Source organism: Rissa tridactyla, chromosome 8 (assembly GCF_028500815.1).
Source record: "Rissa tridactyla isolate bRisTri1 chromosome 8, bRisTri1.patW.cur.20221130, whole genome shotgun sequence".
NCBI classification, from domain to species: domain Eukaryota; kingdom Metazoa; phylum Chordata; class Aves; order Charadriiformes; family Laridae; genus Rissa; species Rissa tridactyla.
This window is the reverse complement of record NC_071473.1, coordinates 5,406,746-5,432,257: the sequence shown is the minus strand read 5'-3', so window position 1 is coordinate 5,432,257 and position 25,512 is coordinate 5,406,746. Positions and strand designations below refer to the sequence as shown.

The 25,512-nt window shown below is 54.7% G+C and overlaps 1 protein-coding gene across 1 annotated transcript in view; it reads right to left on the bottom strand.

Moving 5' to 3' along the window:
- The window catches only part of RAI1 (retinoic acid induced 1), a 63,932-nt gene extending 38,777 nt beyond the window's left edge, over positions 1 to 25,155 (bottom strand). The window contains 3 exon segments of the mRNA XM_054212587.1: positions 1,439 to 1,519; positions 22,111 to 22,421; positions 23,796 to 25,155. The gene's annotated coding sequence lies outside the window, so the exon portion shown is untranslated.
- Positions 25,156 to 25,512: the final 357 nt, after the last annotated feature.

Here is a 25,512-nt window from a genome sequence, read left to right as displayed (position 1 = left end):
GGACCGACGGGGTTGTGGGACCCTCTCCTGCTCCCCAAACGTCTCCCCCCTCCACGCACAGGCGTATTTTCCTCTGGATTTTATTATTTTCGAGTACAATCAGCTCCATTAACGCCGCAGCCGGCAAAGTTGGATGGGATATAATCACATACTTCGCTCCAGGTTTTTGTTTGGTGGTTTGTGTTTTTTTTTTTATTATTTCTCCCCAGCCAGTTTCCCCACCCCAAGATCATTCCTCTGCCTTTGGGAACGGCCCCCCCACCGCAGCCGGGCTAGAGACGGACCCCTCGCCTTTCATCTCACCAACACTCATTCAAGCTCCGCTTCTGTCGTATAAGCAGTTTTCCAGCTCTCCCCCCGCCCCCCCCCCCCCCCCGCGTAACACACCCGCTCTGCATTGCATCCTATTCATATGTTTTCAATCATCGCCGTTTCGTTATTTAAAACAAAAGCACATGCCCCCCCCCCCAATCGACAGCAGGCTCTGAGCCCCCTCGCCGGGCTCCTCGGTTATTCCCTGGTTTGTTTGTTTATTAACGTCAATGGAGGATTCGGGGGCAAAATCTGCCGTGGGAGAAAGGGAGAGGGAGGTGAAAAGTCCCACCGAGGGGTTTTCCGAAGGCGCAGCCAGATGTGCAAACCCCGCGATTCCTCGGGTTATCTGCTAGATCCATTTTTTTCCTGCCCCGCCAGCCCCCGAATAAAAGAAAGAAAATCCATCAAGTCAGCGTTCTCACGTGCAGACAACGGCAAGGAGAGCCAGGCGCCCGACCGCGGCACCGCCGCAACTTTTATAAGTATAAAACCATGCACATCAATAACTCCTAAATTAAATAAGCCTCCCCTGGAAGATTTCCCTCTGCAGAGGCTTTCGCAGCCCCGTGCCCGTTATTATTTTTAACTTTGGAAAAGTAGGAGCCAGGACAAGCAAAAACGAATCCATCCCTTACACGCACAAATATTCCAAGTCTCAGCTGTATCTTTGTTCAGACACCCATCAATCGGCAAGTCAGGAGGTTTTTTGGACCGGTTGCAAATTTCTTTATTACTTCCAGAAAAGCAAAACACCCCCCCACCACCCCCCCCTCCAACGCCCCCTCCTCCGCCGCTGCCGCAAACAGGACACACACACACACACGGACACACACACACACACGTACGTACAACAACCACCCCCCCACCCCCCCTCCCACCCCCCCCCAAACTCCGCGATGCCGGTGCCGTGCATCCATTCAATCGCAGCGGCACACGAGTTGCACAAGAGAAAAATAAATCCGGAAAAAGCTCCGTCCGCACATAACATTCCTTCCCCCCCCGCCCCCCATCCTCCAATTCTGCTGCGGCTTTAATAAAAAAAAAAAAAAAAAAAAAAAAAAAGACAGGAAAAAAAAAAAGGAAGGAAAAAAAAAAAGCACAAAGATGTAGCTTGCAACAATACCTGCGATGGTCCTCGCTCTCTCCTCTCTCTCCTGCTGGCTCGCTCTCCTCCTCTTCCAGAGCACAGTAGCCAGATTAGAGCCTTAGAAAAAAAAATGTGAGAAATAGCACAATTCTCCCTTTTTTTTCTTTCTTTTTTTTTTTTTTTTTTTTTTTTTTTTGCTTCCCTTCTCAGCAGCCCTTCTGAGCTCCTTCACTAACCATTATTCATAGACCACTAGGGGATATAAGGTAATTAGAAACGGCCCTATAGCATCCAGCCTGAAAATGTAATGCCAGCGGTAGGAGTGGTGGAGGGCTCTGGCTGCGGGCGGCTCCGGCAGAAAGTGCTCGCTGGAGCTGGGGACGAGGTGAGAAGTGGGGTGGAGGAGAGGGCGAGCGGCAGCGGGTGCTGGTGGCCCTCCCTGCAGAGCCCAGGGTGGCCAGGGACGCCGAGGGGCACGGCTTGGGTTGGGTTTTGGGGATGGTTGGGGTTTTTTTTGGTTTGGTTTTGTTTTGGTTTTTTAATTTATTTTTTTTTTTTTTTTTTGGAGTGGGCTCGCCGTGCCCGTGTGAGCCGTGCTGGGGCTGCGTGTGTGTGTGTGTGTGTGTGCGTGTGTGCGTGTGTTTGTGCCAGGAATAGCAATCAGCAGAGGCAGCACACAGAGCGCAAAAATGCCATCATGCAGGGTCAACAGAAAGCTGCAGACATTTTTTTTTTTCTCTTTTTTTTTTTTTTTGTAGGCTTAATCCTCTGGAGCGGGGGAGAGGGAAAAGGAGGAGGCTGCTGCCTTCTTTTATAGTTTTGATTTTATTTTTTTTTTTTCTCCTCTTTCAACCTCGTAGGATCAGATTAACCCCCCCTCCCCTTTCCACGCACACACACACACACACACACACACACACCAGCCCCAGCGATCCCAGCCCTCCGCCAAGCACTGCACCGGGGAGATGCCGGAGTCGGCGTGGGGTGGGATGCGGGTCTCGCCGCTGCGATGAGCCGGGTGGGATGAGCTCGGTGGGCTTGCGTGGCGGCGGGGAAGGAAAGCAAGAGGGAGGCAGCGCTGGGGGACCCGGGGGAGGGGGGAGTGGAGGCAAATGAACAAATCACACCTGCAGCTTTCTGTGTGCCGTAGCCAGCTGCAGCCCAGGCAGGGACCAGCAGGAAAAATACAGGCGCGCGGGCTCCCAGCGCCGAGCATCTGCGGGGATTTAGGTGCACGGTGAGCTGATGGTAGCTCATCACTGAGAGCGACTGCTTTTGGGGGGGGGGTATTTTAGGAGAAGGGGGGGAAAGGGAGACGGTAACAAAGAGCAATTCTTCCCTGCACACCTCTTTTTCCAAGGGGTAAACAAAATCCGGTGCAGAGGCGAGGAGGGGGAGCTGGTCCCCTCACACAGTGCTGCTCGCCAGGGAGAGCTTTGGTGGCCCTGGCACACCGGGATGCCCGCGTCCTGCCACCAGCGGTGCCCTGGCCGGGGTCGCTGCCGTGCAGCTCCGTGCGCGCTGGCTCCTGCCCGAAGGGTGCGAGCGCCCAGCCCTGCCTCCTCCCATGACTCCACTCTGAGCCTCACTTTAATTGAACTAAAGCTGTTCACCTTGATAACGCAGCACGGCAGCAAGTTTCCGAGCCGTACGCAGGGGGCTGGAGAGCTATTTGATCCACTTCCAAGGTGCTGCCTTTCAATTCAACCCCTTGCTCTTGAAGGATGGATAACCAGGCCCTCTCTTTTCCCTGTTAATTACTCGAGATAGCAGGCATCAAGCTGCAAAACAGACCAAACCTTGCAAGGGGACCCAGCATCTGCCAAAGCAGACCGCTTGCTCTCAACTCCCTCGTCCCCTTTCTCCCCATCCCAGCCCCAGCCTGGCTGTTTACAGCTAATACACCACAGCACGCTCCCGGCCACCTCCGACTTCACACGTGCCTCCTCTCTGCAGGACGGTAAACCAAGCTGGGACGTCACGGCTCTCCCGGGACTCGGTATTTATTCCCCCTAACCACCGATCGCACCCTGTCCTTCACAGGGAAGAGCTCCTCCACCGTTTGGCACCACAGGCTGGGACTGCTGCCCTAGTAAAGCCAAGGTGGGACACCATCCAGTGGACATCACCCCCAGGCTTCTCCTCTGGGACTGAGAGAAGACTAAAGGATTTGTTATTTTTACACCACGATCCCATAAATTCAGCAATCTGGTCCATCTGGGTTGTTTCCTGGCTCTCCTATCTTTGAAATCCCCTACTCCGGGAGTCCTGTGATTTCAGGAGAACCTCAGCCCTGCTGTCCTTAAACCCTGCCCTCACCGCGGTGAGGAGAAAGGTTGAAACCACAAGCCCCCGAGAGCCCCATATGCAAATCAAATCACCACCAAACACTTTGTTTATTAAATGCTGTGATTTTTCTGGCAGCTTCATAGTTCTGTGATTTATGAGTTCACAAAGGCTGATTTCATGACTTCTCGGCACTTCTGACGTGCCGGCACCCCACGTCACCTCCATTTGCATGACACGGCCACGTCTGTCTCAGCCCAACCACCGTCTGGGTGGGAGACCATCACCTATCGCCCCAATTAACTTTACTCATTAAAGCCTCCGAGCTCACAGAGGATGGTGCTGCATAGTTGTGGGGATGGGAAAGTTTCTTGGTGAAATCCAGCTCCAGAGCATCCCCGTGCGTGGTACCCAGCCCCTCGCCACAGGAGTGGACATGGCCCCGTGCTCCTTGCGTTCACTGGCTGTCCCTGCAGAGCAGATCTCACCCCGAGGTACCACAAACCCAGCATGACCGGCGTCAAAAAGCCTCTTCCCATCTTCCCCGCAGCGAGGGCAGAGCTCACCTTGCCCATCAAATTCGGAGGCTTCCCTGGAAGTAACACACCCCCCTCCCCCCCAGCCTCCTGCCCCCGGGGGGCTAAAAAATAATGACTCATTGCAATGTCATTTCTGGAGCTGCTAAAACAAAGGCGCTCCGGCGCCGTCAGTGTCTCGCGACCTACAAAGATAAGGCTTCCTCCTCCATGCTGAGGAAAATGAGCTTTTTCCCACCAGCCTCCCCTTCCGCCTGGCCCTGCCGCGCTCCGCTGGCCCGGGGTCCCTGGGAACTCCCCGGTGCCGACACGGGATGCTCTGAGCTGTCTCTTCCTCATTCCTCTTCCTCTCAGCTCTCTTGCTGGCTGAGTTTCCCCCAGCCCTGCTCCCGATGATCCCAATGGATTGCTCTCGTCCCTTGGCCCGGGTGACACCTCTCCCTGCGCTCGCGGCTCCCTGCAGGCAGGGAGGAGGCAGCTCTGCCCCAACTCTCATCAAGCTCCGTGCACCGGATCCGAGCGGATCCGATGGATTTTCATTTCCTAACTTTGCCCTTCGGGCTATTTCTAACGAGCTTCCTCGTGCTTAGGGACAAAAAAAAAAAAAATAAAATAAAATCATCCTTCATCCTGCAGCGCGGTGTCGGAGCGGCAACGCTTGGGATGATTGTGCCTGCGAGGAGGCTCAAAATTAATTATATCGCAGTCACTTTAGGTAGGGCGGCCATCGCACTGACCCCCTCGGACCAGCTCCTGCCTGGGACCTGGGGGACAGCCGGAAACCCTCTCCCAGAGCCAACAGGCTTTTTTGGGGCCTTCAAAAACGTATTTGCCCGGTGTGATGTTCGGCCAGCGCTGGGTGAGGAGCCACCGATATCCTCCTGTGACCCCGTCCCCTCGCCGCACCCCGCGTCCCCAGCCCCGAGCCCCCCCTCTGCCCGCAGCACCGGGTCCAGCCACCCTCCTGGACTCGTCCCTCCCATCGAGAGAGGAATCGGTCACCGGTGGGCGCCTTCGTTTCCACTAATCAGATGTTTTAATGAGTTTCTCAGCACCCGGCACATCACCGCTTCACGCCACCACCCCCTCCGAGGCCGGCCCCGCTCCCGCGTTGTGCCGAGGCCCCCGTCGTCTCGAAGGCTTTCCTTGGTGGGAGAGCAGCGATTATTTCTCTCAAAAGGTCTGTTATAATGGAAACCATCTCTCCATCCCTCCTTGGTCTCCTCCTGCCGTGACCCAGGCTCCGTCGAGAGGAGCTCTGCTCCGAGGCAGCGCCGTGTTTCCATGGAAAGAGTGAATAGCAGAGTCTTCCCAGCGGTTTATTAGAATTCCTTTTACTTCGATGGAGAGTTTTAGAGCAAAGTAAAAAGGCTTTAATGTGGGGCTAATGGAGCCCCTGGGAAGTCCAGGAAGGAAATCTCCCCTGGAGAAGAGGAGGCGTGAGGAGAGGGAGGGCAACTTTCAAGACAAATTCCTGGACAGGTTGAAATTTTTTTGCAGAAGCCATCTCAGGCAGCGAGAAATGGAAATGAATGTTTGTTTTATTTTTAACAGATGTTACAAAAGACCTGCCAGTAATTCAGCGAACGATGCAAAACCTAGATCCCACTCACATTTCCCGGCATGTCTTCCATCCCCTCCCTCTCCTGCTCAGTAAGAATGCTTATTTGCATTTAGCATATCATATTTAAAAAAAAAAAATATTAAGCAATAAAATAACAATCGCAAGCCACTTCATTTCCTCCCTCCCTAAGGCTTTGGTTTCAGTTTAAATCCTTGGTTGTAGCAGCTATTAATTGTTTTTAATACATTTTTCTGTCTCTTCACATTTCCCAAGCCCGTCTACTCGCCCGCTTTGGGGGTTCCCCTCTTTCCCGGTCCCCATCCCGTTCTATCCCTGCCGTTTTCCCAAAGGACACGACAGCTCTTGACTCTGAGAAGCGTTGGGGGCACAATGACCGCCGCTCTCTGCCTGGGGACGCCCCAGTGTGAAATACAGCCTGCAGCCTCCCCTGTGGGAGAAAAACACAGGGATTTGTCTGCGGTTAAGACATGGGGATATGGAAAGGGGAGGAGGTACAACAGGGGGGTCCATCATGCCAGTGGGAATAAGAGTCCGGCCCTTTTGCACCTCCAGAAAGCGAGGTGCAGATGCCCATGCCCGCCACACACCGCAGCGCTTGGCCGGCCGGCGGGCAGCTTCGAAGTCGATCTAAAACCGACCGTGACGCCAGAGCGGTACTTGGGGGGACGGGTGAGATACGGCACTTGTGAGTGTCACCCACGAAACCCAGACCTGGGAGGCTGGTGACACTCCTGCGCAGAGGAGCCCTGAGTCCCACAGATGCCAGATCTCCTGAAAATGAGCAAATTTGGCAGCTCCTGGTTTAACCCTTGATGGCAAAACACAAGCTGCAACGGCTCCTCCTTTTCATGCCTAATCATGGAAAACCACTTTTCTCCTCCCGATGCCCAGCTTTCCAAAGTGCAAGGTTCCATGGAAATGTGGATTGGCCAAATCCACGTGCACGGCCACGTGTGCAGGTCCCGGCTCCCCCACCTATCCCACGCAGGAACACCTGGGAGAGGCCGCAGCTTTTTCTGCCCAAGGGATGGTGCTCTTCCAGCTCAGACTCACAAGACGAAGGGCAGGAAATCCAGGGTGATTTTCTGCCTCGTTTCTCGTCAGCGCCCCTGCACACACAGCCCCCAGCGGGGCACGCTCCGCAGCCCGTCATCCCGCACACCGGCACATCTCGCGCTGGATTCACGCTGCGTCGATGCCTTGTTTGCAGGATCCCAAGCTGGGAAGGAGGAGACGGGCTCTGGAGAGCAGCTACAGGGCAGTGCTGATAGAAACAGGGTGTCCCTGAGCCCTTTAAAAATCCTAAAACCTGCCCGATTTCCAGGCAGAAAATGGCATCCAGGTGACGGAGGAAAACTGGCTGTTTTCACTGAGCTTCCTCCTCTTCCCGTTACGATTCTGCACCTGGTTAGCAACTGTCGTAAAGAGGTTAATCACAGTCCTTAAATCAGGAACCTCACTGCGGTATGCTCGGGATGCACATCTGTGCTCTCCACCGCTCATCCCCAGTGGCATTTGGGAGAAGGCAATATGCCAAAAAAACCCCAACCCCAAATAAGCCCAATCCTCTCCAAAACGAGCGACAAGCGTCCTAGAGTGGGGGACTCCGCTAATTCCTCGAGCCGGTGCTGTGGCACGTGTGAAACACTCGCTGTGCCCCCAGCCCGGCCACGGGTTAAAGGCATCTCGGTTAACGCCGTGCTGGCACAGCCGTTATGTTGCAGAAAAGGCTTTTTAGGGGTTTGGGTTTTGCTCGCTGGCCAGCCTGGTGTTGGAGGAAAAGAGGTGTCACCTCGAAACACCTGGGGAGCAGACAGTGATCCGTGGGGACCACGAGCGCTCTCGGCTCCACATGTGGAGCTCAGCCCCACATCGGGTCGGGCCTCGGCAGAGGAAAGCCTGGAGCTCTGGCATCTGCCAACCGCCCAGCTTTGCTCCTGGTTTTCAAGCATCACAGAGCCTGGCCCGGCCTTGCTATTCCTAGGCCTGTCCCAGGGGATTACCCTGCTCTCCCTGTTTTGGGAAAAAGAAGCATTTCGGAGCATCGGAGCCCATTGGAGCTGGTGCTTGGCCAGGCCCCAGGCTGCTCGTGCTGCAGAGCCGGCAGCACTAACCGCCGGAGACGGAGGCTGTTACGCGCGTGCACGCACACGCACGTGCGCAGCCCGGAAAATGGAGAGGAATTGATCCCGGAGGCAAATCTCTTTTGTTCTAACCCCGTCGCTGTAACTGGATCTCCCCAGGTTCTCGGCTCGGGAGCCGCAGCGGATCACATCGCTTTCATGCTTTCTCCCGGTGCCAGCTTGTCACATTCCCCCGTCGCCGACGGCGGGGAGGGAACGAGCGAGAAGGGGAGGCATTGCTCACAGCGCTTGTTTACCTCGCCGCCGCACACGAGGGGTGTACGGCGCTAACGTGCAAAAATCCGAGAGGGAGCAGATTGCAGATCCACGGCATGAGACCACCCCCAACTCACAGGCTGCCCCTTTTTAACGAGGTACTCCCCCCGACATCCTCCTCCCCGCCAGGCTCCCTGCGCCCCGACAGCTTCCAGCCTTTCCTCGCTGTCTCATTTCGACTGCAAAAATGCTGATTCACAGAGCCAGGCGCGGGAGGCGTTTGGGAGGCAGAGAGAGGAGCGACCCGGCTGCTGCTGCCTGCACGGGCAGTGCTGCCTCTGTGCAATGCCACCCCAAAGCACCCGACCTCGCCGGGCGCTTTCACACCGGTGATTAGCGACTACGAAGTCGCTGCAGATTAATCCACCCTGAGCTTATTCCAGCACCTTTTACCCAGCGACTCCTTCGCTTCTCAGCAAGGTGAATTCGTCCCCTCAGCCCCCCGTGAGAGCTCACATGCTGATTTTTCTCCCCTTTCTGCACAGGGGAAAGCAAGGGGAAAGATTTCATGCCACGTGCCCAGAGCTGTGCAGCGAGATGCCGGGATGGGGACGGCATGGATGGAGCGGTGCAGGAGGTGGGGTGGGTGGCACATGGGTCCCCAGGGACGTACTTTGCTTTCCAAGTGGCAGGTCAAAGCAAACGGCACCCTGACCTGCCGCCGTGCGTGCGTCGGGGTCCTCGCTTGTGGATGCTCTGCTGCATCACCAGCGACCTGGGCCACATCTCCTCCTTTTAGGACAGCCAGTGCCCGGCAGTGGGGTCTGTGCCCCAGCTGGCCTCCTGGCATCGAAAGCCACGTCACGGGTGCTACGCCGTGACAGCAGTTGGCATGAGCCGAACCTGCCCGCCCTGCACCACCTCCTCGCTCCTGCCAGCACGGTGATTGCGCCCGTCCAGCCGTCCCTGCACCCAGCAGGCCTGAAATCGGAGACAGCAGAATGATGTTGTTTCAGGGCAGGCAAACAGCTGCAAAAGGACGGGCTGGCTGTCCAAGCATCCTGCTTCTCCGAAGTCCAGGTTCCTTCCCTCTGGGACAACCACAGCACCTTGCAGAAGAGCTCAGGTAAATACATCCGACCTGGTTTACTCCGTGCTGTGTGTTCCGCTGCATTCAGCGACCCCCTTCACTTCTCCTCCCTGGGGCCATGCTTCAACCCCAAAGTCACCCCCGGTGCCACAACGGATGCAAATGCTCTGGGACTTCGCTCTGGGACCTTGTACGCTGAATGGCACAATGTGACGCAGACCGTCCCATCACCCTCACGCTCCTCCCCGTGCCATGTCCCTCCTCAGACCAGGCAGGATCCGTCCCAGAGCAGGTGATGCAGGAGGTAAACCTGGTGAGCCAGGTGGGGAAACCAATATTGCCCCCATCTCCACAAGCTCCCTGGCACAGGCTGGATGGCTCTGGGGACACCAAGGCATCAGCACAACACCCTTCACCACCGCTGTGCTGCTGCATCTGCACCCCCGAGGCTCAAAACCAGACCCACCTTTTACTTTATTACTGTCATTTTTCTTGCAGAGCGGTCTCTAAGCCGTGCTGGTCCCCTGATCCCCTCTGCATGGGTGACCGCCTGCCCGCAGCAGAGAGGGGCGAGCTGGCCTGCTCATCTGGGCTCAGTGAAAAGCCATGGTGCATCTGAATACATTTCCACCATGCAAATGTAAAGGCCCCAGTGGGTTTGAATAGGAGCCCTTGAGGTATTATCTCAGCAGTGCCTCGAGGCAACCACCTGAATCCTTCCGTGACTGCTGCACAAACCTGAAATGTCTCCAGCGGCTGGGGAATACGGACAGACCTTGCAGAGGAGCGCCCAGGCCACCGCAGCCCGCACCATCAGCTCTCAGATGCCCAACCCTCCAAAAACATGGCACGGCGACGCTAAGACGACTGAGGCCCAGATGCCAAGGCAGGAAAGCAAGCTGAAGTTTTCACATTAATCATATCAAGCTCTATTCTTTTTCATCTATTTCAAGGCAAGTCAAAAAGAGGTTCACACTCTCCCCTGGCAAACCACAGAGGATGACGTGAGCCTGTCTCTTGCATTGCAAGTAGAGTGTGTCAAGCAATTAGCAAGTAATCAGGAATTCAGATAGGGTGGGCAGGATACGATCTCTCAAAGCTCTGGCAGGAGCAAAACCCACCCCGGAGTTTCCCATCAGGCATGGAAGGCAGCAGAGGGAGCAGGGGCTGTTGGTGAGCTCTCGTCGAGCAGAGCAGACACGGTGCCAGCGGAGCCTGCTGCCATAAACCATCTCGCGTTTCGCGTGTGCTGTAGCTAAGAGGCCCCAGGCGTTCAAGCATAGATTTTCCCTCGCTCACTCCCAACCTCAGCAAGGTGGCGAGGGCAATTCCAAGTGCTGGTCCCCAGGCGTCCTGCAGACCTGCCAGGTCACCCAAGCACCCCCGTGCACGTCCCGTCCCTGGGCGTCTCAGCGTTAACTCTGGCTGCTGTCACCAGTTTTAGTCCCTGCAGCTCTGACCGTGCTGGTTTCTGCTCAGCATCCTCCCAGCAGCCCAAATCCCGCTCTCCTGGAAGCGAGTGGCAAAAACAATCCACAGGGGCAAACCTTCTGTCCTCGCTTCGGGAAGCTGTTTCCACTTCCGTCCCCCAGTTCTGCTGAAACCACATCGGACAAAGCCCTGGCACAGCACACGAGCGGTACGGTACCATCTCACCGTGCTGGGCTCTGCCGGCATGGCGTGCACCGAAAACACCTTGGAGGGGGGACCCGCCTGCTGGTAGCCTCCCCAGACACCTCGCCGGTCCCCACGAGCACCCAACCAGCCCCGCCAAGAATCGAGGGAGGATTATCCCGGGGTGCGAGCTGCCAGCCTGGGCGCACATCTCCCTCCGGGCGCGGGGCCCAGGGCGCAGAAGGAGCCGGCGTGTCGGGAGGGTTGCAAAGGGGACGCCTAATCTGCCACCCGCCCTTTCTCCTCTCCATTGCCAAGGTAGCGGCAGACAATGCTATCTGCTGGGTTGTCAGCCGTCCCTCCTCCCGCCGTCTCTTTAGCCAGAAAACTCTCCATCTGTCTCCAGATGGGGTGTTTCTACCACTCCAGTCAAACCGATTCAGAGTGGAACAATGATGCTTTGTTAACAAAACAATTTTTGTGTGTCAAGCCCTCCTTCTTGCGGTTTTTTTCCCCCCCAGTCCCCAGTGGGTCAGCTTTGTGTGGCGTCCTACATTTTGTTGTTTCTTTCACATTTTAAAGGCTCCGTATTTTAGTACAAAAGGTGCCTGCGGAGCAGCTTTTATCTGCGAGGCAAGATTTGACACATACGCAGATCACAATTGCGACAGGAGGTTCGTGATGTGGTGGTTAAGGGTGGTGTCAGGACCTTCAGAGTGATGAAGCATTATTTCCAGTGATTTTTGCCTCCAGGATAAAAATTAGAGCTGGTCCTACGCTGCTTATGAGGCTTCCGCGAGCTGGAATCCCCCAACGGCTCATGGAGGGAGCAGCAAGAGAAAGTTTGAGCTTGCTTCGGTGCAGGGCAGGCATCGGCTGTGTCCACCTGTCCTTCTCGCATCCTCCTGTCCTTCTCGCGTCCTCCCGTGCAGGACAGGGCACCTCTCTCGGCTCACCAGGGGAAGGGACGGGGACGCAAAGCAAATCTATGTGCCTGTGAGTAAACCACAACTCTCTCCCCAGCATAAACCTCACGGTGGTCAGGAAGGCGAAACCTCAGCCTTCCCGTGGCCAGAGCCTCCGAACGGAGATCCTGGGGTGCGCTTGACTTCTCCTCAACTACCTGGGGTTGGATTATCCCCTTCGACCCGCTCCCTTGCCCAGCAGCAGGAAAGAGATCTCTCTTTTCTCTGCCAAAGACATCTCCGCTGCACAGGCCTCCAAGAAAATCATCTCTTCCTTTTTTTTTCCCTCTCTTTTTTTTCTGCCCTGAAGCAACAAGCACACAAACCACCTTCTGCTCTGCACATAACCAGCAACTCACAGCAAATAACCAACCCTCTGGCTCCAAAGCAAACAGCTTTGTGTTCCTAAGCAGGCTGGCAATTTCTAAACAAGTGGGACTTTTTCTTCCAGCTCCCCCCACGTTTGCAGGGAAGTTCCCTCCTCCTTCCTGTCCTCAGGTAACTGCATCTTCACGGAAAGACCAATATTTTTATGAGTCACTCCCCTTCTTCCCCCCTCCTGCTCCGTGGCCAACACCCCTCTGCTTTCGAGATCAAAGCCGAAGGGGACCAGCTGTGTCACGTCCTTTCCTCTCCAGCCCTTTCCATCTCCATTTGCAGCCGTCGCCAGCGCAAGCCCCTGCTGTTCTGACAGCGCTTTGTGCCGCCCGTTCAGCGCCGCAGCTCCGTGCCCACCGTCTGCTCCCCCTCCATCCTGCTCCTGCCATCCCTGCTCCCGCTCCAGCCTCACTGGGATCACAGGGAACCCTCCGGAGCTCTTGGCTTGGTCCCCTCTGCCACACATGGGAGCGGCCACCACGGCTGCCGCCCTGCCTGTCATGTGCTGCTTCAGAGGAAAAAATGTGCTCAGAGAAGGGAGGAACGGGATAATCTGCTTCCACTGAAATCCCATCCTAATTCCCCGTGTTTGGAAACTCCTCTGCAGACCAGAGCATGAGACTGCATCTCCCTTCCAAAACAGCAGCTCCACAGGGACCTTTGCTCTGGGCTCATTTCACGGGTACAACCTCAGCTGGGAAAGCCCAGGTGCTTCTGAGAAAGCAGCCTCTGTGTTCAAGAGGTTGAACGACTCGCGCAGCCCTCCATGCTGCAGCAGGGATTTGCAACACGACGGGATAATTAGCATCAGGGATGCGCTTCTTGCTGCATCCAGGAATACGTGGCCATTTTTGGCCTCCGAGGGAGCGCTGCTCATGCGTGCTCGATGGAGGCTACCTCCCTTTGCAGCAACTCACGGGGCTGAGGGCTCCGTTTTCGGGGAGTGCACCCCATCCTTCGTGGCATCGCGTCTTGACCACACCACGCGCACCTCCTGGGTGCTGCGATCGTAGGTTGAGCAGCGTTACAGTCCCCGCTTCCCAACACGTCGCCGTAACTCATAGCTGAAATCCAGCTTGGAGTTGTCTCTTCTACAAGGGCTTTGAAGAAAGCACTGCACAGAATTAAGTCTCAGTGCTTTTTATATGTAAAACGCTGAATTTAGCTGCTAATGGCAATTCCCAGCAGAAAAGGATGGTTAGCAGTGGCGGGTATATTTATGAATACTTTTTAAGCAAATGCTGTGAGGCGGGAAATCTATCGGTCCTCGTGGAAAGGTCCCCGGTTTGCTGCTGCAGGCATCTAACTGCGAAGTTTCAACATGGTTTTTGCGTTTTGTGCTCTGCTACACACATCCCTCTCGGATCTCTTCTCTCAGAAACGGTTTCTTGGCCTCTCTCCCACGGTCACACGTGTGTCACCGTGACCTGCCCGGCTCAGGGAGGGAGGCAGCATCTCCGTCCTTCACGGGACACTCCACTGACTTGTCAGTAAATAAAAGTCAGGGGATCTACTTGACCGGTCTCCTTAGCTGCTCTCTCCAAAGTGGTAAAGGGCTGACATATAAAATGCCCATGTCCTGGATTTCTGGGAGGTTTTCATTGAAAGCGCATTGTTTTTTCCCAGCAAAGCCAGGAAAGAATTTACAGTTGGTCAGGGCAGCAAGACTGCTCTGCCCTCTCTTTCCTGGGACAGAAACCCAGCTTGAAACAGATTGCTAGCAGCTAAATGCAAGTTCCTTAGCAGCTTCCAGGGTGAAAATATTCCCTCTCCAGATCTCCTTTTATGTCCACAACACATTATTCCGGTGGAGGGCTCTCTTGCTAAGAAAAGCTGTGATAACTCCCAGCCCTGTCTCCAAAGTGGTTCAGGTACGGGAGCCAGCTCCCCGCCACGCATCCCTTGGTCCTACTGACCAGCTGAGATGTCCTTAATTCCTCCATCTGTCCCCTCCGGGCTCTGGCTGGCTCAGCTCTCAGATGTTGAATACATACAGCAGGCTGCAAGGCTGCTTCTCCTAAATGTACGCTTCTCCCGCAGCTTCCGCAGAAACGATGTCTGCTAAGTCCCCCTGCCCACTCCTGGGTGCTCCTGGGGCTTTCCATGATAAGCCGCCTTTGTCCCGCACGGCGCACGCAGACAGACAGGAGGTTCACACCAAAATCCACCTCTCCTCTCTGCTTTTAACTGAACCAAAACAAAAAACAGATGGAAAAATCAAATGCTGGCAGCGTGAAGCATGTGGGCTGCACTTGCATCAGCCCTCCTGGAGCTGCAGAGTGTATTCCCTCCTGGCCAGGGTCCCAGGGCAAAGCCAGCCCTCCCCAACAGGGTTATCACTGGGGGGGTCCCGCTAATCCCCTCTGTCACCCACCGAGAAGCGTGGAGGTGGAAGGGACAGAGGAAAGGAAGGAAAAGCAAGAGGCGAGAGCAGACGCAGCATTTCGCACTGTAGGATGGTCCAGGAGGAAGAGACAATTGGGTCTTCCAAGCAGGATTTGCTTGATGGCCGCACATGGAATAGCAGCGGAACAGCCACATATGGGACACCGAGCTGCTTTTAACCGAGCTCCGTCCATCCCACACATTCCCTGAGGCAGAGCCCCTGAGGAAGAAATAGCTTATGACCACAGAATTAAGACTGCGCCCTAATGAATGCACACCACTCCACCGGACATAAGCCGCTCAGGTGTCTTTAATACTGGGATTTCTTACGCGCTCGGTGCCTGACTTTGTAACCCTAATCATGTATTTTTTAGTGTTGTTTTTGCGCACACGTGAGCTTATCTTCTTTTACCGCGGCCTCTTCTTTTCGCTGCCTTTCCAGGGTAAACAATACCCAGACTCTTCCACATCCCTCCTTGGGAGCGCATCAGTGTCCCTAAACTTCCCTGAACGCTCCTCAATTTTGCGACTGCCCCTCCGAACCGGGGCGAGCCGTGCAGTGCAGCAACGGGGCCGTTGCAGACTCGACTCCAGTTCCCGCTGGAGCCTTCCTCGCCTGCTGATGCTGGGAGGCCGCTCCTGCGTGCGGACGGGTGCCCGATAACCCCTGCCCCACGCCAACATTCGCCGCGCAGCTCGGCAGCAGGAAGAGAAGGAGCGGAGAGAGCCTGCGGTGGGGGCAGGGGCCGACGGCGTGTTTGTGGAGTAACGCTCAAACTGCCAAAACGGATTGCCTTGTTTACAAACTGGGCCCAAGGAAAATCACTCTGGGGATGGAGACAGAGAAGCGTCCAGAAGCCTCCGAGAGCAGAAGCAGCTCTGCATCCTCCTGCCTCTTACTTTTGCTTTAAAAACCACCCCCCCTGCCATCACCATCACGACGCGGAAGCTTTAATATCACTGTAGTAAGCACGGGAAGGATGGGGAAAGGAAAGGAAAAGAGTCGCCCGATGGGAATGTGGCTCTTCCGCGGGAGCGCGGGCTCTCCCTCGCCAAGAGGAGCCCTCGGTACCCAAGGATGCCCCAAGATGGGTCACTGGGCCAGGGGCTGCCGCGAGGAGCTGCCACGATACGCTGGGAGAGGGAGAAGAAGAAATAGGAACCACCTTAAGGGAGGGGAGCCACCAGCAGAACAGTTAAAAATGACTAAATACTTTCCCAATATCACTCCTCCACGTAAGCAGTGCTGTAATTGCCCTTGGGATGTTGCACAACGGCGAGAGGGAGGGGCAGGTGCTGGCAGGGAGGCAGGCGTCCCCGGCTGCCGCACCGCAAGGCGTGCAAACCTCCGTCCCAGGCGCTGCTGTCATCAAGGAGAGACGCACGGACGCCTCTGCCATCTCGGCGCCCCGCGGCCGGATTTAGCCCCCTGAGGGGCCATTCCTCACAGGAGCTGGAAGACTCCCGGGAGGATTCACTCCTCCTGCCTCTGAGACACAGCGGGCTGCCCCAGGGAGCAAGAGCAAAAGGCGAGGAGGAACAGAGCCGACGTTGCACTGTGTGGCAAAAAAATAAAAAAAAAAGGCAAAAAAAATAAAAAAGCAAATGCAACAGAGAGAGATATAAGGGCTTCATTCAAGCACTCTCACTCTCTGGAAGTCTCACGCAGAGCAGCTGGTCTTTAAGACAGTCGCAAGCACGACATGCAAGCACAGAGCGGTTACATTTCTGGGTGCTTTTATTAGTGACACTCAGACGGGGCATCCACTCGACCCCCCGCGCGAAGGAAAACGGCTGACTCATTCTTCCAGCGACGCTCGAGAGCAGGACACGGCGCTCTGTAGCAGCAGCGCGGGGTCCTCTCCCACTTCATAAGCCAGATCACCGGATCCGGGCTCAGACGCCACGCACGTACGCAGGCACCAGCTAATCCGCGGATGCGCTGGGTCCCTGGGTAGAGCATCCGCAGCCTTTGCTTCCAAAAGCAGCTCGCTGATGCTCGAGTCAAAAGGGAAACCTCTGAGAGATGCAGTCTCGAGGTTTAAAACATCTGTGGGCCACCGGCCATTAAATAGGATGCTATGCTGGTTTGCTGCTATCGGGTCTTACGCCAGGTTCATCACTGTGCCGGCTGGGTACCGTCCAGCAATGCATTAAGTGATGTGACTATTTCTGTTCTCATCACATGTTTGCTCTCATCCTCTCCAGGGTGTGTGTGGGGGGAAAAAAACACACACATTCATTATGGAGTGTCTTATTTTGGTAAGGCTTTTCCTTTCTCTGCGTAACGCGTGCTGATGGGCTGTTGGCAGAGGAGAAGGGGGATTTTATTTCCCTAATATCCATGTACTCAGGTATTTCTGTTAGAGGAGGCAAAGTCAAAGAAATGCTAATCAAATATCCAGGAGTGCACAGTGCTGACATCTGCACCTCGCTACTATATGGCCTTTCATTAGCATTACCTAAATGTACGGCCATACAAAGAGCAGATTTCCTTAGCAACAGGGCTGCCTTCATATTTCCTCCCCACTACCCCCTGCCCTTAGAAGAAAAATGACTTCAGCTCTTTTGCAGAGCAGTGCTCGCAGCCGCTCCGCGATGCAGCAGTGCCGCACGACACTGCCAGCCTTTACTATATGCTGCATCTGGGACACTTTCCTCTCTACGCCGGGACCCGCGAGCCATAAAGCAGCCTCTTGACTTAGCTCTTCTGTACAGCCACAATAAAACTCCTCTCTTTTCCTAACGGAGCATATGCAAAACAGCCCTGTAACGGCAGAGGAAGGGGGGGGATCCTCTCCTCCAGATGACTTACAGCTCCCCTCGCCAAGGGAGGATGTCCAGCACGCATGGCGATGCCGGCGTTGCCGGCTGCCACCTCCTCTGCTCCCTGCCACCCGGTTATGGGGTGCCGCCTGCCCTCGTCCCCAGACCGCGCTTTAAGACACCTTCGCCTTGGGCAGAGAGCTGCCAACCCCACCTTCTCCCCGGATCTGGGCCAGAAAGACTGAACACTTCATCCTCTGCGCGCTCCCCCGGTGGCACAGCCTGGTGCGCTGGGCTATTTTAAGAGCTCGTCTGGGAGACTGGCACACGCACCGCGCTGCCGGGAACTCCCTGCTTCTGTTTCAAAAAAGCTGGAGGCTGGGAGCCTGCTGGGACTCACCCCTGTGATTCCCAAGGTCTGACCCTCCTCTCGCTGGGACTGGCGCAAGGCTGCTGAGTCAAACGGAATTAGTCCCAATTAGCACTGGTGAAATGGGAGGAGAATCGTGCCCTCCCCGGCACTTCAACCCCTTCGTCCAGAGGCTGTGACCACGAAGCCTCCCCCTCCAGCTATGCCCCTGCTTTACGTCTCCCTGCTCTCAAACCCGCTCCTTCCGTGTCGCCATTCCCTGCCTTTTCTACATGGATACTCTCTCCCTTTCCCATTATGATAGGGTCTTTGATTGCACGATCGCATAACTATAATGAGACAAATATTTATTTTGCAGATATGGGTTAATCAGACCGAAGGTATAGAAATATTTCATGCGCTAATCAGAGTACCTTCAGCAATCAGTATAGTAAATAACTCAGGTAAATTAACATAGGAGAGTTCCCTTATCAGGTTTTAGTCTAAGATATATGTGCATTAAGGAGTAATTTGCCCTCCCCCCTCAGATTTGGGCTGGAGCCCAAGACGAAGTTCAGACCAAGGTTCCCTCCCATCAGCTTTCACGGGAGCTGTGCGGGCTTTGCTCCTGGCAGGATCAGACGCCGGGATGAATATTCAGCAGCGCGATCGCCTCGCCTTTGTTTTCTGTGCTCTGCACCTTTAAATTTCCAAGGGCTCTGCTGTTTGCGGCTCAGACAGCCTTTTTGCATTCAGTTCGCTGCGAGCTGACACAGAAGACACGATGGAGCAGGTTGTGTCTCCTGCTCTGAGCCCTTCACGCCACCCTGGCAGCGTTGAGGGGCCATATTAAGAGCTGCGAGTAATTAGTGAATTCCTCCCGCCCCAGCGCGGCGCGCAGCGGCCGTACGCGGCACCTCGCGGCAGGCTAGCGGTGGCTGGCCAGCTGTACGTGGTGCCAAGAGCGGAGGGGCAGCGGTGGCCACAGGGACGCTGGGCTCCCGTGTGGGTCCGGAGGGGCCAAGAGCGGGATGACCCAAGGGACAGCCCAAGAAGGGCTGCAATGGGTTTTCCCAGGGCGCTCACCCAAACTCCTCCAAATTAGCGGTCCCAGGAGACACCTTATGTGGGAGTGCAAGAGCTGCCCAGATCTCCCGGTCTCCGTGTCCCTTGCTCCAGCGTCCCCAAACCAAAAGTGGCTGCGCCCCTGCCCCAAAGCAGCTCCTACAACTGCATTTTCCCAGTTTTGCTCAGAAAAAAACTCCTGCAGAGGAAAACACGGAGGACCTGGAGATTCTGCCCTCGCCTCTGTCGTATTTTGGGATCCCTGAGAACAAAAAGCATCAGAGGAATGGCAGGCATTATAGTAACGATGGTGACAAATTTAATTAGAGCAGGAAGCTTTGGAGTGGATTTCAAATGGCAACACGGCATTTTGTGTGAAAGCATTGCTTCGCTCCCCCCCTTCCTTCCCCGCCTCCACCACGAGCCTCCATCCAAACCCACCCCACCCCGCGGGATGCGTCCCTCTAATTTCCCACATGTCATCCCCTTCATTCCCCCCGTCCCCGCCAAGGACCAACACATTCCCGCGGTCTGGAAAATGCAACCGTAGAGCAATTCAATAATACAGCGGCCAGATGTGCAACAGTATATCCAACATGTCATTCAAAGGACCCCTTCAGTGGAGCCGAGACATGCTATCCCGCAATCTTAACTAATACATCCTGGGGCCCTGGAGGAGTTGATGGATGTATACAATTCCCTTTCCTACAGCTGTGGTCCCTTTTAGAGGGGGCATCCAGACTCAACAATAGCCCCGCTGTTGCTTTCAAGACAGAACCTCTTCAGACAAACCGGGCTTCATCCTGACCCCGCTTTATGCCCGCCCGGACTCTGCCGAGGTCGGTGGGGTTTCGGAGCCGAGGGCTTGGGGACAGGATCCAGCCTCGCGGAGACGATGTCTGCCGTTTCACCTTGTGCTACAGCCTCCAAGAAACCTTGGTAACTGGTTGGAATATAACCACCTTGGGGAAAAGGCAAGCGGAGAGGAGCAGGTAATAAGATTTCTAACTGGTGCTGGTAGAAAGAAGGAAGTAATATAACAGTTTAATTAATCTATGCCTATTAGCGTTATTAAAGAAAACAGGGAGCTATTGGAGATTTACCTCGGAGAATATCATCAAACGGGGACCTTCTGCGGGGAATTTTATGTCTCTGTGCCCAATTTATAACCAGCACGGAGGTGTGGTGTTAGTGACAGCCAGTGCTGAAATGTCACAGTGCTTAGAAGTCATTAGCTGGGGACACAGGGAGAGAGAAAGAGAGGATGGAGGAGGGGACAAGGGAGAAATGGGGAAGGAAGGAAAAGGAATTAATTTAATTAAAAATATCTTTAGAGCCTGTCTCTTGATTTGTGTGGTTTTGGGGCTTGGCAGTGCTGCTGAGAACGGTGTGGAAGGAAAATCAAGGTTGCTGGGGCTTTTTGAAGCTGATAAAAAAAAATAAGCACACTTTTCATGTTCAGGAAGATAAATCCCCATTTTCTCAGTCTCAAGACAATCCAGTTATTTACTGACAGTTTTACTGTGAAATAAAAAGGGCTTTAAGCTTCTTTCTACTTGATGTCTCCATAGCCTGAATATTATTAGATCCCAGCCTGGTGCAGCTGGAGTTTTGGTTAATAAATTTAACGTCATTAGACAGAAAAGCCTTCTACTGAATGTTGCAATTCTTTTCTTTTTTTTTTTGCCGTTGCAGTCAGACTGTATGTAGGTGGTAAGAATCAAAAGAAAGGAAGTACGCTTGGCAAATAGGGGAGTGCTAAAAAAAGGTTTCGCTCGGGCTCGGGTTCGGCGCCAGGGTGTTTTGCCCGTAGAGGAGACAGGGCTGAGCACCCCCCCGCCCCGGGCAGACGCACCCCATCGCCATGTCTCTCTGCTAAACACTCTGTTTTCACAGTGATGGTGGGTCTTGGGGGTGCTGGGCCCACTGGAGGGGTCGGTACTGCGGGCGGCCATGCCTGGTGTGGCGGCGTTACGCCATGGCAGGGCCCCTGGGAGTGGCAACACCACGACGCTCAGGGGCTGCCTTGGTGCCGCCACCATGGGGTTGTGCTCAGGATGGGTTTTCCAAGAGGAAAACTCTTCTTTTCCACCCAAAGTCTGCCTCGGGGCCATTGCAAGGCCAAGGGTTGGCGCAGCAAAACGCACCTTGGTGGGACAAGGGGGAGAACAGCCATGATGGGGTGGGCGAGGAGAAGGCAGATGGCGGCGGTGCCTCTGTCTTCCCCTGTGGGGAACTGGGCAGCTGCGGCCCCTCGGAGTGGGGCTCACTCTCATGGAAGGAGAACTCCCACCCCAAACCAGGCAGGGTACCGTCCTCCCCTCAGAGTAGCCGCCATCTTGTGTCTCCCCTCTGCCATCCCCTCTCCTCAGCTGCTGCCCCTGCCATGGCCGCGCGAAACGCGCTGACTGGGAGGAAGACACTGAGGAAGATGCCGAGGAAGATGCCGCAGCACTCATCCCCCCGCCACACACCCAGCCTGCTTCTTCCCCACCTCCTGCCCTGCCGCCTTCCTGCCACAAGCAGGCGGCTGCCATGGCCGGGCCCTCCCTCCCTGCCAACAAGCCTGAGGCACAGCAGGGTTGGGGGGAGGCAGGGTTGGGGGGATGCGGGTTGGCTAAAACATGTCCCACATGGTGGTTTTCTAACCCTAAAACCCCACGGGTGTCACAGAGACCAGGAGAGGGCTTTGATGGCAGGAGCGGGGCCGTGAGTCACCTCCCACCGCATGCAGAAAGAGCCTCCACGTTGGAGATAAGCCCTTTTACAAAACAAACAGCGTTGGCTGGAAGTGGAGGAGCAGAAGAAGGGTCTCCGGGAGATAGCGAGAGGCCGGGGCTGGCCGGGGACGGTTGCGGAGCCGGGGGCTGCCGGGACGGGAAGGAAGTGGTTGTTGTGGGAGTAACGTCAGGAAGAGCCTCCGCTGGGGCCCGGGCGGGCAGGGAGAGGGGAAGACAGGAGAGATGACGGGACGGGGACGGGGAGGAAGCGCTTGAGGGAGAGAAGGCTGAGGGGAAGGGTCCGGCGCGGGGACGCGGTTTAGATCGCATCAGTTGTACGTGTAATTAAGACCATCCAGGGGGGCACGCAGCTGCTTCTATGGAGAGCCCCCAGGCAGCGGTGAGCTGGGAGATGCCTGTCCCGGGAACACAACCAGCCCCAAAATGCTGCTGTATTCGGTTCACTCCCCTGAGTGATTTCTAAAACAGGTTTGGGTTTGGTTTTTTTTTTAAAAAAAAAAAAAAAAAAATAAATCCCCCCTCCGGTGAATGAAAGCAAAACAAATAACGGCAAGAAGCGAGGCCGGGTAATTAGCAGCAGATGGCTGGCGATGACAGGTACCTTCATACCTGTGCACCCCCAGTTAACAGCCTGCACGCTCCGAGGGGCTCCCAGTTGGGATGGGGGCTCTCGCCAGCCCAACAGTCGCAGCCCGGCGAGAGGCACGGATACGGGAGCGCCGACAGCAGCGCCCTGAGCTGCTTTAGGGAAATCCAGTTTAGAGCCAAGGCGATGCATGCAGAGTCATTAATCTAGGTCTGGTGCCAATAGGGATGGCTTTGCATTAGCGCCGGGCCCCTTTGTAGTTCAGACAATCCGTCGTATTCAAACAGCGCGAGATAACACTGCAGAAAGCTGAGACCATCGCAGCTCATTCCTCCTGTAAGGGGCGGGGGGAGAGGATTTACAGGCAAAATAGCATTGCATTAATGGGACTGCTCAGTATTCCGCACAGCCGCTCGCGGATAATGTCTTTGCAAACTAACTGCAATAAATTAATTAAATTAATCTACTATGCCGTGCTTGTCCCCACCCAACATCAAATTCAAGGATGATCAGGGCTTGCCTTATCCTCCATAGCCTACGAAAGAATCTGATCTCACTTGCTCTAGAGTTTCTGAGGCACTGAATTGCAAAGTACCACCTGCCTCACTAAACTAATCACCAGCCTGGTGGTTTAGATCACATCAGTTTTACATGTAATTAAGACTGTCCAGGAGGGCATGCAGCTGCTTACATGGTCGTTCCCTCTTATACAGCAACGTGCCTCCTGCTCAGATAGGTGCAATTAAACAAGCCTGTTCACAGTCATTAAGCATTAATGCACCTCATTAGCATAAGAACTGGAAGAAGCTTTGATGCAGGGAACCCCGCAGGAGAAGGAGATAGAGAGAGATGTACATCCAGACAGGAAGGCGAAGGGCTGGGCCACCACCTCCTCCTGGCCCCGACCAACCATTCCAGCTCCATTTCTCCAAAGCAATGAGCCATGCCGTGCCCTCCTCCCCAGAAATGGGACTGGGTTATCTTTCTCTCCCCCTTCCCCCCCCCCCTTTTCTAAATTATGCTGGTGGGAAAAAAAAAAAAAAGAGAAAAAAAAAAGAGGAAAAAAACCCCAAGCCAAACTGTTGGGATATTAACCTAGCGAATCCATTAATAAGCTGAACTCTCTGTTGGCTTTGACACAGCACACTAAAGCTTTAAAGAGACAGGGCCCCAGACACTGGAGATAGGGGCAGAGACAACAGCGCTAACAAAGAGCCACTGTTGCCACGGCCGTGGCCATCTCGGGTAGGTCCAGCTGTCTTTGGTGTTCTGTTTTCCAGACACAAAGAGCAGACTGAACCGTTTTGGTCTGAATGGCTTTCATTTGATGGTAGAGAAAATGAGAGGGAAGAAAGAACCTAAGTAAAGTGTCCAGGAGAGAAGAAAAAAAAAAAAAAGGAAAAAAAAAAAGAGCATGGTGTGCTGCAGGTCTTCAATGAGAAAGGCTGCGGCTCCCCGTAACACAAAATGGGGCCATCTCAGGGCGCAAAGGAAAGGCGACGTTGCGATTTCGGAGCAGTGCATGCCACCGCGAGCGAGGCACTGTGGGTAAGCATGGATGGAGGCTCCCGGGGAGCCGGGACGGACGCTGCCCATCTCTTACGTGCTTGCCCAATGCTTTGCACAGCAACGCACAGGTCTCTCAGCATTGCCAGACCACGGACAACAACCAGCTTGTCTAACTTGGTTTTAATCTCAAGGGAACAACCTGTGTTTGTACAGCTCCTGGCACCACCGGGCTCAGAGCCCGTGAGGAGACTCCGGCATGGACCACGGCGCATTCGGATGCAGAGCCTCAGTGAGCTTTACTGTCAGCACGGCAAGAAATGGGCTTGCACCGGGAACGTGAATCAGCTGGAAAAAGTGAATCTCCGAGTGAAATGGCTTCAAGAAATCACCACGCTTACGTGCTACCATGGGGCTGTTCCAAATCCACGCCTCTGCCCAAACCGTATCCCAAGGCTCCATCCCAGGATGGGATGGGGATGTGCCCACCCTGAACAACCCTTCTGCTGCAGCTGCAGCCTCAAGATGCCCGAGTCATGCCCTCGCATCTCTACCGGAGGCCAAACCGGCATCCCACAAACTTGAAAAACAGGTCTGAAACGTCCAGGACAGATTCCTCTGTTATAAAGGGCAGCTCTGAAAGATAGAAATGGAAGCTGAGACCTGTTAAATCCATAGACCCACCCACCGGAGAGCCACGCAGGCTCATCCCTACAGTAGGCTCTCTGGCCCTCCGTCTAGTCCAGTTCCTAAGTGATAAAAGCGTCCATGGCTGCAGCTCTCATCTGGGAAGAAGAACAAACAACCCAAGCAGATCTTACCACTGGGAAATGGTTTCTAAGGGTCTCCAGAGATATCCTCTTTCCTACGCTCATTCCATTAGTGCTGTGCATGCTCCATTGTCCCAGTCTCTCCCTCCTTAGCGGTTACATCCTACAAATACAAACAGATTTCGAATCCCCTGTAGCTATTTGGCCCACGTTGATAATAATTTTCCCTCCTTGAGCACCTCTTATCTAGAGATCTGGAAGCATCTCCCTGGCGTTAATAGTTATTAGCTCTCCACCGTCGTGCAACGTAGGGTTAGCACCGTTACATTTCACGGCTGAGGGGAACTCGGGCACAGCACAGGCAGAGATTCAGTCCTGCCAAGCGGAGCATCCTCTCGTGCCCTATCGAACGGCACAGGGACGGCAGCGTTCGGCCCCTTGCTGAATCCTTGCTGAATCGGGCCCGAAACGATTTGCCAACAGCGTCAGAGAGAAGAAGAGATCCCAGGTTTGTGCCTGAGTCACCAAACCCTCTGTTTTCCCTTCTGCGCCTAGAGAAGCCAATGGAAAGTCTCCCATGGACAGCAATGGGAAGTTCATGCTTTTTGAGTCAGTTGAAACAGCTTTTTTTTTTTTTCCTTTTTTTTTTTTTGGGCGAAGAGGCTTTTACCGCGCAGTCGTTTTGATAAACCAAGAAGCCGGGCTTTTACCCAGCAACAGGCTGGGAGAATGACTGATGGAGACCATGACCCCAGTGAACCACAGCCTTGCTCCCCCAGTCCCTTCCCATTTGCCTTTTGTGATTACAATTAGTAGTGGGGGCCGGCAGGTGGGGGAAAAATAAAATAAAATAAAATAAAATAAAAGCCCCCCCCCCCCCCCCCCGCCCTCAGCCCCACTCCCACCCCCTCATTGTCTGCGTGAGGCTGGCTGAGCCTCTGCACACTGCAGTCCTCTGCCCATTGTACTGCTGAGAACATGCGAACAGACGCTCTCGGGCGATGGGTTTTATTGAACGCAACTTCAATGGCAAATGGAGAGGACGGGGAGGGGGTGGGGGGGAAAGGAGAGGGGAAAAAAGAAAAAAAAAAAAAAAAAAAAGCCTTGAAAATGCATGCCAAAAAAAAGAGGTGGGGAGGGTGTTTTTTA